The sequence below is a fragment of the Electrophorus electricus genome, chromosome 1, assembly GCF_013358815.1.
Source record: "Electrophorus electricus isolate fEleEle1 chromosome 1, fEleEle1.pri, whole genome shotgun sequence".
NCBI classification, from domain to species: Eukaryota; Metazoa; Chordata; class Actinopteri; order Gymnotiformes; family Gymnotidae; genus Electrophorus; species Electrophorus electricus.
The window spans coordinates 25709186-25721656 of record NC_049535.1 but is presented as its reverse complement, the minus strand read 5'-3'; the positions used below and the strand labels follow the sequence as shown (position 1 = coordinate 25721656).

The following is a 12471-nucleotide window of genomic DNA, read 5'->3' as shown; positions in this document are numbered from 1 at the left end:
ATATGTAACATCAGGCATTGGGAAATGTAAGGCTTTGCCTTACATAACCCAGTAGATTTAGCCAGAGCTGAGCCACTGAGCTAACATACTGGCCTTCATAATTAAAAAAATCAGAAGTCAGAAGTTTTGACAAATACTCTTTATTTATTTTTACCATTTTTTCTACATTTTAGAAAATAAGTGAAAGTATCAAAACAGTAAAATAGCACATATATGATTATGCTGTAGTAGTCAACTTTTACTTTGATGACAGCTTTGCACACTTAACCAGCTGTTCTCTTAATCAGTTTCATGAGGTAGCCACCTATGATGCTTTTCCATCAGTCTTGAAGAAATTCTCACGTATGCTGAGGGGTGATTAGATTAAAATTAGTTTTAATATTTGGTTTTATTATGTGTGCATGCGCGTGCATGCATTTTGTATGTAAGTTTGTGTGTATAATTTTTTTTCAGCATTTATTATTGCCTTAAAAATATATTTAAACATTAACCATACATGGAACCAAGGGTATTCAAACTTTGGCACTGTAAATAAATAAATACATCTCAGATGGCTCAAATTCTCAAAGGTCCTGTATCCTTTCTCCTGTGCCCCAAAGTGCATCACAATTCAATATGCTGTCAAAACAAATTTCTCATTTTAAATTTGCTGTAGTCCTTTGGTCAGATGCAGCAGTGGCAAACTTCATGACAAGTAAAATTGGAAAAATCAGTTTGGACAGTTAGACAAATTCTAAGGTGGATTTTGGTACATATAGTTGTTTTTGGTTTATTAAACTAACAGTTTACGTTTGGGTTAAAAAGTTTTAAAAGTCTAGTTTTAAAAGACCAGTGGCCAAGCTTCACCTTTTCCTTCACCTTCTTTTGTAATGTGGTTGACCACTGAGATGGTGTTCGTTCATCTATGGGCTATGCTTCTGTCAGCATTGGCATGCATTTCTTGGGCACCAAGAGGCTTCTTGAATTGGAGTTGATTTGCAGCGACTTAATATGAGTTTGGCATGGTTCTGCTAGGCCAGCCTGAAGCCACCCCCTGTTCACCTGTTCACCATGCTGCACAGCCAGCCCCAGTTCACCATGCTCCCCAGCCAGCCCCTGTTCACCAGGCCAGCCTGAAACCAGCCCCTGTTCACCGCCCAGGCAGCCACTGTTCTCCAAGCTGGCTGGTCAGCCAGCGTCCGAGTCTATGTTGTGCCAACACATTCAGCCTGTAAATTTCACATAATGAATGCTGTCCTCGGCCAAGAACCAGGGATCAGGCATAGAGGGGTGCGGACATTGGAGTGTCATCATGGATGAACAGAATAAGATGGGAAGGAATATTAACCTATAGAGGGGTGGATAGTTACAAAGGTTTTTTCTTATTTAGAAGCCCCATATTTATTCATTTTTTCAGGACTTTTAAGGCCTGAGTTGAAGTAAAAGTTTGAGATTAAAAAGACAGTAGAAACAGGGATGCAGGAGAAGTGAAATAAGTGTGGCTTTGACCAATAGTCAGATGGGTCTTAAGACAGTCAGAACTGGGCTTTGGGGCATGGGGTGTTTGGAGAGAACACCAATAATCATATTTAGTAAACACCTACTATCATCTTCACCAATCAAGTGCCCACTATGACCTTCTCTGCATAGCAAAATGGTTAATGACATACATTAACATAACAAAATACACAATTTGTCACACACGTTGAAATACTTCTAATTTTATCCAGCATTAAATCTCTGTTGAAGTCTCAACCCAGGGAAATTCACACCAGAAACTTAATTACAAGCTTTTAGAATGAACAGCACTGTTAGTTAATACACAATTTCTTTATCTTTGATTTATGCGCTCTTATTTGGTACGGGTGTCCTGTGCTGCCTCTCTCTGACCTAAAGTTTAAAATGTAGCGGTGTGATGAGCGCATTTGAGATGCAGGGTTTTTTTGTCCAGTCTATTTCTATTGCGGTATGTCCGAAACAGTACTCACATGCTGTCATTATTCCATTCCGTCCGTCTCTCTACCCTCATTTCTCGACTGCGTTTTGGCCCCGTCTGTGACCCCAGCTGCCTCGCCTTTCTCTGTGTTTTATGTATACACGGTCCTTGGCTTACGATGGCGTTACGTTGCGATGAACCCGTCGTGAGGCGACTGTATCACAAACCGAGGCGTTTCATAATACACTGCTGCAGATCATAGCCTAGCGCGTTGTGATCGTCGGACGCGCTGTCGATGTTTTTCAATTTCTTTGTTAATATCTTTGTGATAATAGATAGAATCTGCCCTTTCAATGTTGTCCATAGTAAGAGTTAAGAGCCTATACGAGGTTAGATATAGAGGTTAATCGCCGTGTGATTCGTGTGTCACTCAGGTCTTATCCGTCTAATCACTGTGTGATTGATGGATTTGTGTGTCAATCTGTGTGAAACTATCCAACAAAACAATCATGAAATCACTAGGGATTTACTCGTCACGTCAGAAACATCGCCTTCCTGTTCAATCGATATCTAGCTGAAAAGTTTACTGCTGCTGAAGTTGCAGCGATTTTGGAAAGAAGTGACGAAGATAACGGAGCTTTAGAGTCTGATTGGTTTGAGTCCTTTGATGAAGAAGAATACGAGAATAAGAGATCGATTTCTAAGTGATTATTTTGCAATAGCGCTATAATAGTGGACTTAGCTACGGTCACATTTATGCACGATGTCTGCTAATAGCTAGCTAGATAGCTAGGACGATTCTCCTGTGCGAAATACATGAAATTGATTTGTTACACAATAATCATTACTTTTGTTTGACAAACCAGACCATCCATTAGTAAATGCTAACATTTGGGGGGGGGGGGGGGGGGGGGGGGGTTTGTGTGTGAAATGCTAGTATAGATGAATGGATATGTTTTGGCCTTACTGAATACTGTTCTGTGCAGATACTTCTGTTTTGCCATATTTTGGTTATAATTGTAATGCTCATTTTTAACTTGTACACAGGAAATGTGATATTTTGATATTATATGAGGCTTTATATCTAATATAAAGTCATTGTTCAGTCACATTTCCTCTGTCCTGCTAAGATTTGATGAAAGTAGTGTGACAGAACACCCAATAAACAATTGTCATTTTAGACATTTATTACACATATAACTATATTACTTAAATCATATAGTTCACAACTTTTGTGAACCAAACGCCAGATCAATTGGTTCACATGAGCAAAGTTATATTTTCACATGAGATATGATACATTTCTAAAGACATATTTTCAGCTTTAGGGCCATAATTCTTTATGAAGTGGTCATTAAGAAGAGAGCTGAGATTTGTTCTGAACATTTTGAGATGAAACATGGGTATCATATTATAGATAAGTGCCTTCAAAGTCAATTTTTAAAAATATGCAAAAACACAATGCACTGAGATTTCAGAGGACTAGTTTGGCCTGTCATACCTTACCTTAAACTTGGTTAAAACACTTTTAAAAAGTGTTGAATATCAATGTGATACAGCAAAATGAATAATTGGTAAGATGAATGTATATAAGAAAGAAAATAAATGCATTGTAAAGTCGAAATATCATAAACCGAGCCATCGTAATCTGAGAGGCGTTTGTGTTGTGTTTTAGTCTTTCTGTTGTATTATTTTAACGGGCTTTCGCTAGCTGAATTCCATCAAATGGAGAGAGAGAGAGAGAGAGAGAGCGAGCAGGAAAGTAGTGGGAATTGGATCATGAAATCAGTACCACATTTCTGTTCTTTCCATTCCAAGGTTGAATGTATACCTTGCATTTTGAACACTGCTTCTATCGCCTCCCTTCCAGCACCACCCGTATTTCCCCTGTACTCTGAGGCTGGGAGGCTGGTGCAGCACTGCAGTGGTTAGGCACTGGTTTCTGTTCATTTCTTTGTTTGTTCCTCCTATGCCCACCCCTCAGTTTAGGTATTAGCTCATGTAAACTTTGCGTTTTCGTCATGGTATTTCCAGAATAGTCCTTCTGCTCCTGATTAAACTGTATATAAAGCAGCAGTATAAAAAAGCCCCCCCCCCCCATACACACCCTGCTTAGTCTGAGAGTGGTTTGTTTTGTCCACGCGTGTTTGAGCAAACTTTTCCCGGCCAGTGTTTGTTGAGTTTTCCGGAAGGCGCATCTTGAAGCCATGAGGCTCGTCTCTGTGTTGTGGACCACCATTTCTCCCTGCACACGCGCACACACCCACTCGCGCACGTGCGCACATAGACACATGCACAAAGACCGTTGAGGCCTGCTTCAGCTCAAGCTGAGAGCACTCAGGGACAGAGAGCTGGCTGGCTGTGTTTAACATGTACATTCTTTAGCCTGAGATAACTCAGCAAAGGAGAAACAAGCCAGCTCCCCCACACCCAAACTTTCACTGCTGTACTGGGCTGTGTCTAGACTGACCTCTTAGAAAGCAAGCTAATCCTGGTACTAAATGCAGTCCTCATGATCAGTATCTGAATATCTGCTATGAGTTTTTCTGTTTATTGAAAATCTATCAGGAGATCAATCAGAAAATTAACAACCAGAGGAATGATGAACTCTGTACTTTTACTGTTGGGTTTTTTCCACACTTTATATAAAACAGTTCCTCTTAAACTGATGGAATACCTCTCCCCCCACGTCCCTGCGCCTGACCCTTCTCCAGCTCTCCTCCCAGTGCCTCCTCACCACTCTCCTCCCAGTGCCTCCTCACCACTCTCCTCCCAGTGCCCCTCACCACTCTCCTCCCAGTGCCTCCTCACCACTCTCCTCCCAGTGTTCCACCACTCTCCTCCCAGTGCCTCCTCACCACTCTCCTCCCAGTGTTCCACCACTCTCCTCCCAGTGCCTCCTCACCACTCTCCTCCCAGTGTTCCACCACTCTCCTCCCAGTGCCTCCTCACCACTCTCCTCCCAGTGCCTCCTCACCACTCTCCTCCCAGTGTTCCACCACTCTCCTCCCAGTGCCTCCTCACCGCTCTCCTCCCAGTGCTCCACCACTCGCCTCCCAGTGCCTCCTCACCACTCTCCTCCTGGTGTTCCAGCACTCTCCTCCTGGTATTCCCCTACTGTTCCCCCACTCTTCTCCTAGTGCATCCTCACACACTCCTCCTGGTGTTCCCCCACTCTCTTCCCAGTGCATCCTCACCACTCTTGTCCCAGTGTTCCCCCACACTACTCCTAGTGCTTCCTCACCACTCTCCTCCCAGTGTTCCCCTACTCTCCTCCCAGTGCCTCCCCACCTCTGCCATTCTTCTCCGTGGTGTCATCATGGCCTTTACTTCTCCATCTTCTCTCCCTACTCCTGTATTCCCATCTCTCTCTCTTTTTTATACTCTTTCTGTCTCTCCCTTCCCCCCTGTGTACCTCTCCCTGCTTCTCTCCCTTGCTGCATTTGTATAAAGCTGTTTTTCATAAAACTGTTTTTCATTGCGTCTCCCCGAGGAGTAGTGTGAAACACTAGACTGGAGTGGAGTGGCCGCCCAACAGATGCTGGCTCCGCTAAGTTTCATTAATGCTGAGCTGATTTTGGTCTTCTTTTTTTAGGAGTTCCAAAATGGAGCTAGCGAAAGTAGTGCTCCTCTGTCCCATGCCCTGAGAGCAAATGTGCGTATTGTGCATGGTTCGACTGTGAAGCAATGCCCTTATCTTCTAGTCCAGCTCTTAGCCCATTCCGAGCTCAGTAGAATACGATGCTGCGTTTGTGCGGAGTGTCCCCTGGTTGCACACACACCCCCTGGAGCTTTCTCCCTCTCTTCTTCCACTCTGTCTCTTCTTTCTCTGCTTTCCTTTACTTCATCCCTCACTCCATCCATTCCTAAGAGAGATGGGAGAGGCTTCAGTTGACGGGCCTCCTCAGTGTCCCGCCAACCTCCCGTGTGCTACACCCTTATCACTGAGCTGCGCTGTGGACACGTGACCTGAGAAGCCTGAAGGCCTGGTCTTATCCACGCAGATAGCAGCAGAGATGGATGGAATAGCAGCCATGCACTGAAAGCTTCATATGCCATTGAGATTAAAGCTGTATTTTCCTGGTTAATAAATGGGTTGATAGATGATGAAAAGCACAGGTTACTGGCTGTAATTTGAAAAGTGCTGAGATTGATTGTAAAACGGAAGATTGAGCCAAGTGCTTGCTTGCTTATCCGCTTATAGAAATACACACACACACACACACACACACACACACACAGGCAAATGCGCACACACCCCTGGCCTCACCTCACCCTGAAATACTGTGCATTTGATGAACACTACTTGTGAAAGTGAAGATGGTCTTTTAATTGGCCAAATATGCCTTACTAGCACCTACATTTTGTCTCTCTTGTTATAGCGATCAAAAAAGCAATCAGAATACACCTCCAAAAATATTCTGATGTTCCATTAGTCATTAATTACTGATTGCTGTTTTTCCTTTATATCATCCTGTAATGTTTAGTTTTACCTCAGCACCATAATGGAAAGGCAGAAGGAAGATGAAACAGAAAGGAATAAAGAATGTGATTTGTATTTGTGTGTCTGTGCTTGCGTGTGTGTACCTTTGGCTGACCTACATGGCAATCTGGTTACTTTTTCATTCATTTACTTCATTCATCCTGTCAGCACAACAGATAACATCAACACATACAAATACCACACATACACACACTCACACATACCTGAAATAGGCAGTTTATTGAAGGCAGACCTGTCATAAGTACTTTAAACTTTAACAGTCAGGGGAAGACTCTTTCTCTCCGTCCTTGTTTGTCTGAATCTCCCTCTTTGCTCGTTTGTCTTTCCTCTCTCTGGTTCTTGCCTCTGTTTTGCTTGGGTTTGTATTATGAGTTGTATTATGCTGACACAGTCCAGCACCCACTCTATTCTAGTTAAACTGAAGCGCAGCCCTCTTGCAGAACCTTTTCTCCCCTCTCACTGCAGTGTTCATTAGCAAAGCGAGCATTCGTGGTGGTGCTCGCGATCATTTTAACAGGCGCAGTTTCTGTGTTTTACGGCACTTATAAAACACGTCCTCCCGGTTCGGAGCAATTATCCACATGTTGATTTGCTTAGTTTACAGGCCGAGAGAAAGCCTGGCCAGAGGCCCTCTCCTCGCTCCGCCGTGATTGGCCGAGCAGAAGGCCAAGCCCACACCCTGTGGGGATGATGCGGACTTCCCATCGCTGCTGCCAGGCTTTGGTTGGAGGTGGAGTGCTCCGCCACTGTGGTTCGGTTGGGGGTTTTGTATTTTGTTGGGTTGCCGAGGTCAAAGGCAAGCACCGTCCCACGTCACTGGTATATTCCCTTTAGGATTTGCCATGCTGGTTGTGCAGTTGATACATTTTACAGCTAGAAAATGTTTCAAAATCCCTGAGGTCTTTCTGTCTTCACTCAACCAGTGATGTGGGGCGCATGAAATGGCAGGGGCTACCTATGTTCCTGGATTCATTCTAGAAGCTTTGGGCAGCTGAGTGAAGTTGCTCTGGTGAGTGGTGTTGTACTGGAACAGACAATAAATCCTTATTAAGGAACATAAGCTTTTAAGAGACTGTCATTGTGTGTTGCACAGTGGATTTACTGCAATGTAAGTATTATTATTAATAATAGCAGTTGTTGGGTAGAGAGATTTATATGTGTATTTTCTCAGCGTGTGTGTGTGTGTGTGTGAGAGAGAGAGAGAGCAGCTTTTTGTGTATGTGTGTGTGTGTGTGTGTGTGTGTGTAAGGTAGAGAGTGATTTAATAGGCTTTTACAAGACAAATGTGTTGATTGATGTACTTCATTAAGGTTGAGTTTATATTTACTAATTATTGCTCACTGCATCTTTGTTTACATTTCAGAGACAAATTGTCTGTTCTGTTTAAAAGTATATGTTTAAAGTCATTTTCTTTTCTTTTTTTTTGAGGATTTTGTGCCTGTTCTTATCATGTGTGCTTGTGTCTGTGGGTGTATGTGCATATGTGTGTGATTGTGCAGTGATTTATTGTGTGTTTATACAGTCTAATGAACGTGCTTCAGCACTCCATGTTGGAGTGGTGTGTGATGGATGCATGCCTCACTGAGGCCATATTATGATACATTGTGACTGTAGTATACTATGGAAGAATTATTATGCTTTTTTCCTCTGTGGAGGGTGTGTGTGCGCATGTGTGTTTGCGTGTCAGCGTGTGGGGCTTGCTGTGTGTGTTGAACACACAGGGTATACACCCCTAAGGCGATAGCTTGTCAGTCTGCCACCTGATCTCTCATAGGCAGCAGCACTGGGGGGAATGGTGTAACGTATACCGGGTATTTTGGAGAGCTTGGTGGTTTCACAAGCTAACTCCTTCTCCGTCCTGTTTTTTTTTTTTTTTTTTTTTTAAATCCTCCATGTGTTGAAAGTGTTAAAAACTATCACAAGGAATTCTTAATAGGAATTTGTGAAGATATTTTTACATTTATTCTCATGTAAAGTTTGAGTTGTTTGGATATATATTAAAGTTGGAGCACTGACCGTTGACTGGATGAGACTGCATGTGCTCAGCACATTGGATATCCATGTGCTCAGTCGATCAGGAGACATATGATCTGGGCAGTGGAAGCTCAGTGGTTAAGGTACATGACTAATAATCAGAAGGTTGCCAGTTCAAGCCCCACCACTGCCAAGTTGCCACTGTTGGGCCCCTGAGCAAGGCCTTTAACCTTCAAGTTGTATTTGGACATAATTGTAATTTGCTTAAAAGCATCAGCTAAAAACTGTAAATTGAAATGGACTTCACCAGACCTGTAGATGCTTGATTGGGTGCACACCAGACCAATAGACTGTAGAGGCTAGATCTGGACTGCACCAGGCCTTTAGTCTGCCTACTTACAGGCTTTGCAGGAGGGTTCTCATCTTTCCACTTATAAGCCCAGCATAAGTATTTTCATCTTTATACCTGCCAACCTTCCCCGTCGTTTCTTCACAAATTTAACTCTTTAACTCTCTCTCTCTCTCGCTCTCTCTCTCTCTCTCTCTCTCTCTCGCTCTCTCTCTCTCTCTCTCTCTATGTCTCAACCCTACTTCATTTCTCACTTTCGCTCTCTCTTTCTCATTTCTTCTACTCTTTGCCAACAAGTCTCTCTTTCTTTCCCCATGCCTTTTATTCTCCCCGCGCTCGTCTTTCTTGGCAAGAGCTGCTGTTCCCACAGCTTACCCCTCCCCCCTCAGCACCCCCACCCCCACCCCCCACTCTCTGACTCCCTCTCTCTTTCTCACCAACTCACTTTCAATCTCTCCTTTTGGCACATGGTACCATCACATGATCTGCACTCCTGAATCACTCACATACACACGCACACGCACCAACACCACCATCCCCCCCCCCACACACACACATAACATACAGTCCCCAGTGGCTCATATCCTCCGCTTACTTTTTCAGAAAGTGCTATACGGTCTCGTGCTGAGCTATATGTTCATTATGGTGTGCAGAATGGGTTTACTGCTCTGGGTTTATTCTCCCCATTCACTCTCTGCCTCTAGTTCACCTCTCCCATAGTGAACATGGCTCAGCAGAGGAGATCTCCACATGCACCAGCAAGTCTTTCTTCATGACTCACTACTCACTGATTCGAATTTTGATATGCCGACATAACATATAGAAGACTTATGTAAGCTGGGTTATGTTTAAGTTGGCCCTAGTGCTGGTGTCTGGTGACAAACTTGGACCTGCTTGCTGGATACTTTTGGGAGGGAGAATATGATAAAGGAGGGGGGAAGAGGGACGCATGCGTGGGGCCGACTTGGCACGAGAAGCTCTTCGGCTGGCTCGATCCATCTCAGAAAAGGGAAGATTTGCTTTCTTTCTGTCATTGCTAGGAGTTCATCCATGTGTTGGCATGTGTGTATCTCTGCACTGTGATCTAAAACAATGCAGTTCTTTTAGAACCTAGAAAATTCTGCTACTCAAAGGTCAGTGGTCTGTTGATTAGCCCTCCTTAAGCAATGCACCTCCTGCTGGCTGCCGGTGGTTACTACACCACATTTGCTTTTTCACATCTGGCATTAATCAAGCCCACATTAATATGTTTTGTACTAGTAGCCTCTGGATAGATCAATGTTTTACCAAAACTGTGCCACTATGGCCAGCATCTCAATGGCTGCAGTCTGTTCTGCATTAGTGTAAGTCCAGACAGCAGAGTTTAATTGATAAATTGGAGCCACGTTGCAGTTGTGCTATAAGCTCTCAAGCCTCTTGAAATCCAGTCACAGGCCACTGATTAAGACCCTCCCAGAACAGGCAGTTTAGTGCGGATGAGATCTCTGTCCCATAGGCTTGTTGGTTTGCCTGCGGATTAAATGTGGTGCGTGCATTTGCGTGCTCTGATCGCATGGCGGACGTATAGATTAAAGGTGCGCTATTATCCTCAGAGGGAGCAGCTGTCTGCGGAGTGCCTGGTGCTCTCTGTCTGCGGCAGCCGCCTCGTTACATCTGCCTGTGCATCCCTCTAACCAGAGGACGCACACCCAGAACATGAAAGAGACTGGCATTCTGCCAGCATCCCCCCCCCCCACACACACACATACTTTTATTCTCTCTTTCTCTTCCTCTCTTTCCTCAACCTTACCTTTTTCTCAGTCCCTTAGACTCCTTGCACCCCTGCTCTACTTTTTCTTCCATCCCGATTTTGCCTTTTCATGTCTTCCTCTTGCCTCACTTCCTCTCTCTGTTAGGCTGGGTGTGTTGTCCGTCGCTCTCTGGTCTCTGTCCTCAGTAATACCTGACCCTTGACAACCTTGCAGCTGGAGCCAGGACCCAGATTTATACTCCTAAACAGAAGGGTTTTTTATTGTGCCGATTTAACATTTCAACAATCTTAATGGCCCTCGTCTTTCTGTTTCTGAGTCCCTCACTCTCTCTTTGTCTCTCTTTCTTTCTCTCTCTTTCTTTTTCTCCCTTAAGCCAAAAACTGTAGTTCTCTCTCCCCCACTTTCTCCCTTTCTCTCGTTCTCTGGCCCTCTCTCTGGCTCTCTCTCACCCCTCCTCTTCACTGTATCTCTCTCTCTCACGCTCCCTCTCTTTCTCTGTGCGGTGCGTGTAGTTGGCAGGGAGTGGGCACAGACGGGCACACAGATGGGCATCGGGCAACGCGGGGCAGATCCCCGCACACCTGCTCCTCTCTGGCACGACCCAGGCCAAGCACACACGCACACACACACACACTCTCTCTCTCTCTCACTCACACACACACACATACGCTCTCTCTCTCTCTCTCTCTCTCTCTCACTCACACACACACACACACACACTCTCTCTCTCTCTCTCACTCACACACACACACTCTCTCTCTCTCTCTCTCTCATACACACACACACGCACACACACACACTCTCTCTCTCTCGCTCTCTCACACACACACTCTCTCTCTCTCTCTCTCGCTCTCTCTCGCTCTCTCTCTCACTCACACACACACACGCACACACACTCTCTCTCTCTCACTCACACACACACACACACTCTCTCTCGCTCTCTCTCGCTCTCTCTCTCTCTCACTCACACACGCACACACACACTCTCTCTCACTCACACACACACATACTCTCTCTCTCTCGCTCTCTCTCGCTCTCTCTCTCTCTCACTCACACACACACACGCACACACACACTCTCTCTCTCTCTCGCTCTCTCGCTCACTCTCTCTCGCTCTCTCTCTCTCACTCACACACACACACTCTCTCTCTCTCTCTCTCTCTCTCTCTTGCTCTCTCTCTCACTCACACACACACACACTCTCTCTCTCGTTCTCTCTCTCTCACTCACACACACACTCTCTCTCTCTCGCTCTCTCTCTCTCTCTCACTCACACACACACACACACACACACTCTCTCTCTCGCTCTCTCTCTCTCACTCACACACACACACACACTCTCTCTCTCTCTCACTCTCTCTCTCTCTCACTCACACACACACACACACACACACAGATGCATACACACACTCATGCTTACATTTATATATACACAGACACATAGTCATACTCGTCTCTACACACAAATGGGCAAAGGCGGAGATAAAATATCTGCTGCCTAGTCACAGGCTTTCATTCATATACCCAGACACAATATTATGCATACAGCCAAGTCTGTGCACTCGTGTAAATCATAATTCCACACTCATCCATATTCGTGTTCTAAATTGCATCCATATTCTCACTCACACCCAACCATTGCTAACATGTACAGATGTTCTATACTCTCGCTCACACACTCACGCCTGTGCATACACATAAGGATGAGGAGAAGCGTTACAACCTACCAATTACATATGTACACACACACAGTTCTGCATTTACACTGATATATGCAACTGCATGCATGCAATCAGGAAAAAGACATACATTTTATATTTGCACAAATGCTCCATATACCTAATACACTAATCACACACACACACACACACACACACACACACACACACACACACACACACACACACACACACACACACACACACACACACACACAAGTTCCTGTGCTTATTAATTCCCATGTATGCCTCTGAATACA

At 44.6% G+C, this 12471-nt stretch overlaps 1 protein-coding gene across 14 annotated transcripts in view; it reads left to right on the top strand.

Annotated features, from left to right (window-relative positions):
- The window catches only part of nfixb (nuclear factor I/Xb), a 107047-nt gene that overhangs the window by 71452 nt on the left and 23124 nt on the right, over nt 1-12471 (top strand). The window lies entirely within an intron of this gene.